Source organism: Clytia hemisphaerica, unplaced genomic scaffold (assembly GCF_902728285.1).
Source record: "Clytia hemisphaerica strain Z4C2 unplaced genomic scaffold, Clytia hemisphaerica genome assembly, whole genome shotgun sequence".
NCBI classification, from domain to species: domain Eukaryota; kingdom Metazoa; phylum Cnidaria; class Hydrozoa; order Leptothecata; family Clytiidae; genus Clytia; species Clytia hemisphaerica.
In genome coordinates this window covers 99,675-103,857 of record NW_027103938.1, presented here as the reverse complement: position 1 = coordinate 103,857, position 4,183 = coordinate 99,675, and the positions used below count along the sequence as shown (strand labels likewise).

Genomic DNA, 4,183 nt, shown 5'->3' with positions numbered 1-4,183 from the left:
TAAAGGGCCGGCTATTGGAGGTCCGGTCCGGTGTCCTGGGCGGGGATACGGGGACGCTGCACAGATATCTAAGCCCGAAGGGCTAGATTTGCAGCTTTAAGCTTTCTCCAGCAAAAAAAAGTGAAGCTAAAATTTGACTTTTTAAATTTCGTGCCGATGGATAGGAGGATCTAGCATTTTGATAGTTTTCGGAGCGCGATATCAAAAAAATTAGGTGGCAAACGCTATTTCACATCTCTCAAACCGGTGAAATTGCATATTTTAGTCACGTGACTCTGGTAGGAAATCCTTCCAAAGATGAGCTTCACTTTTTGAACAAAGCTGCAAATCTAGCCCTTCGGGCTTTACAGATATCTGTGGGACGCTGTAGTGACATTAAACCATTACGTAATTGAAAATGGTACCATAGTTGTGCACGATTTTATTCCAAAAACGAAAGTGGGACTTTCTTGCCAAAATTTCAACTCAACTCAACTTGTCAAATTCCAAACGCAACGTAATTAAATCGGGAATCAATAGGTAAAGTTCTAGAGAATTTTTCTTTTATTTAGTTTAGCTCTAAACCTCTCTGCACCCCTTCCCACTCGAAAAATTGGCCATAATATCGTTTGTCCCTTCCCAAGTCCAGTGGTGGTTTTGGTGTGTCCCTTTTTTTTACAAAGTAAAGTATCTATGTCTATGACGGGAGCAAGGCAAGCAAGAAAATCTTTGGGTATTTTTGTCTCTTTTTGGCTGAAAACTGCTACCATAAGTTGATCTAATGCTGACATCCAGGGCACATCTCATTTGGACACCCTTCTTTTTTGAAGATAGGAATAATATAGAGAAAGGTGGATGCTAAAGCAAAGTCCAAAGAATAGCTATAGTTTCAATCACAACAATTCCGACCTTCCTATTATTCCTATTTTTAAAGAAGGGTATCGAAACTACATGAGGTAATAGACCTTTTCGCCTTTCCGTCTGCCATCTTGAATTGTATGCAAAAATACAGGAACGAAAATGCCGTGGTTGGATTTAGTTGGAATGTATGCAAAACATATGCAAGTTTACACAAAGATTAAACAGTATAGACCTAACTCTTCACACAAAAATTACGGGAAATGCATGTTTGGACTTTGTACCCTTTGCTGCACTCAAGCACTTAAGCCAAAGTCCCGCAAAGGCGGGACAAAAATCAGTTTTTTTAAGTTTGCAAAAAAACGCCACATAGAAGATTATTCAAATTCAGTATGTGAATAGAGCAGTAAAAAATACAACTTTTCTATTTTTCCTTTTTTTTGCAAAAGTTTTAGGAATGAAAATAAAGGGATAATGATAATTGTATACTATCAATTGATGACAAGCGGCACTATCATAAAGCTAGAATCGCTTCGTGTACTCTTCGCTTGAGAAAATGATTGACAGATTGAAGTTTTTCACCCGTGCAGGAGTTCGCGGAGCGTTCTCGGCTCAATCCTCGGGTTGCGCTAAAAATGGTAGACTGAGCTATGATAGATCATTTCGATGGAAGTTGTTGGAATGTTTACAAGGCTCTTGACAGAAAATCGTTTGTTTTATTGTCAATGATGACAGTGCGGTTATTAATTTTGTTAAATCTGACAAATTGATGTTTGTAAGTGCACTTTATAGTTTTGATTCCCATTGAAGAATCATATTCTGGTTTTCATGTTATTAGATGCTGTTTTAGAGCTTTAGGTCTACACTGTTAAAAAGACAACAAAGCACCTTATAAATAAATATTATAATCATTAGAACAATAAATAGACCATGGCCAGGTACCTCAAAACGTTTCACTTTTTTTCAAAATGTCGGTGAATAAACTTTTGATATCTTTCTTGGTCAATTTGAAGGTGCTGATTCGGAATTTGAATGTTACCAAGCTTGAAAACCCGCAGTTTTTACGTAATTTGCGATTTTTTGCGTTTTTAGGCAAATTTGTAAGCCCTGAAAATTTGTGATTTTTGGGGGGTCTTCAAAATCAAAAAAGACCTATACCACGTGATAGAGCTCTTCAAACTGAGCAAAAAAATGTATCATTTCAAAGTCTCAACTTTTCTTAATCAAAAGTTATGGGCGTTTTTGTGGTAAAAAAGTGCTATAATTTTGCATAAATTATGCAGATTGTGGGGAAATTCCCTGTTTTCAATCAATTTTTGACCATAAAATCGTCTAATATCTAATATTTACAGAACAACAAAAGCCTTTTAGGAATTTGTTCTTAAAGACATATATGCATATTCTGTTTTCATGCCATTAAAAAATTCCACGAAGACGGAGTACACACATCAAACTTTCAAAACACGCCAACTGAAAGCAGTAATTGTGACGTCACACTTTATCAATGTTTTGATTTGAACATTTGGCGGCTCTATTCCCAGGAGAATAATTTGCCGTCAGCCGAAAAAGGATTGTTTTTTACCTTCGCGGGTAATTTTTCAGTTTGAGTTTCTGTCTAATGTTATGATCTTTTGAAGTGCTTGTTCTAAGAGATGAGTGAATATAATTGTTTTTAGTTTTCAAGACAAGCAAATTTAATCTTTCTTCTGCAAGATTACACTTTAATATAATGCCAATTATGCATGTAAGTTTTTAATTAATACTTTCTTTTTGCATATGTTTTGCATACTTTCTAAGGGAATTTCACCACGGCAATTCGGCCACCATAATTTTTGCATACAATTCAATATGGCGGATGGAAAGACGAAAAGGTCTATTCAACATCAGACCAACCGTCAACTGCTCTAACTTGGGACTATCTGACAAAACATGACAGCAATTCGGCCACCATTTCACTGAACTTCCAAAGTCATTTGATTTGAGTCAATGAACGGCGTATTAAAAAAATACATGATTTCTCTTTCGCACCGAGTAGGCTTTTAAATCGAAATATGACAGTAGTAAAAGTATAAATCCGTAGTAAAACACATGCAAGTAAGTGCCTGGCACCTGCTGGAACAAAGAAGAACAAATTAGTAGCAAAATGATGGAGCGTTTGCAGGCATACGTCACTCGCGCGGCTAGTTACACACTCGTTATTTGTTAATAGACCTTTTCGCATTTCCATCCGCCATATTGAATTTAATTTACAAGCTTTTTGATATTGAATTGACAAGAATGTGGAGCAAAATTGGTCAGAAAGAGGAAAAGAAAAACATTTTTGCTTATATCAGCACAATAAAACAATAAGTAGACACTGTCCTGATATGACAAATGTGTCTGATATGAAACAGGAACACTTATGTAAAAATAAAACCTTTAATTAAATAGTTTTTAAACCAGTCTAAGTTGGTACCGTGAAGTCTGGTAACTTGCATCAGTGGAGGGAAACTTGCATATAGCCATTAAATGACTGACCAACCAAAGCAGCAAAATTTCAAAACAAATGAACTACGCAGCTTCGCTCGCTGCTCTACTCTACCATTTTGTTTTGATTTAACTTTGTATTTTAATGACCAGTCGGGTCATTCATTTGAGGGCTATGCAAGTTTCCCTCCACTGATGCAAGTTACCCGACTTCACAGTACCTGTTATCTCGTATCGTTCAAGTTTTTAGATTATATGTCATAATTATATTATAAACTTAAAATTCTTTTGAAAGGTCAATGAAAATCCAATGGTGAATTTATTTTTTTCAAAGGAATCTGAAATTCCATTGATTAATTCTAATAAGGCGTGTTCAGTCAAATGTTTTTGTTGAAAGCCAAATTGTTTTTAATAAAGAATTTTATGCTGCTGGAGATTGTAAGCCTATTGTATTGTACATAATTTTTTCAAGAAGTTTTGAAAAGAATGGTAAAACAGAAATTGGTCTATAATTTCCCAGGTCACTTTTTTCTCCTGTTTTAAAAACGTGTGACTTTTGCAATTTTCAGTTCATTCGAAAAAATGCCTTGTTGTAAGGAGAGATAAAAAATATGATGAAGAAAAGGTTTGATAATAATATCATATGTTTTGAGAATAACATTTTAACCTCCATTTGAACAGAAAAATTTTATTTAGAGTCAAAATCTTTCCAAAATTTAATTTGATTTATAGAAGTGTATTTCTCAGGTCTATTGACCTCTATGAAACAATGAGGTTGATTTCGAAGAAAGAGTTTCTGACATAGGGAAGATTTATCATAGACACTAAGATCTTGAGGCTGGGTAGGTTCATGACTTGTAAACGTTCTTCATATGAATGG

General features: G+C 35.1%; 1 protein-coding gene across 1 annotated transcript in view; it reads left to right on the top strand.

Moving 5' to 3' along the window:
- The first annotated feature begins 419 nt into the window (after positions 1–419).
- The window catches only part of LOC136809850 (WASH complex subunit 1-like), a 12,489-nt gene continuing 8,725 nt past the window's right edge, over positions 420–4,183 (top strand). The window contains 1 exon segment of the mRNA XM_067066405.1: positions 420–519. The gene's annotated coding sequence lies outside the window, so the exon portion shown is untranslated.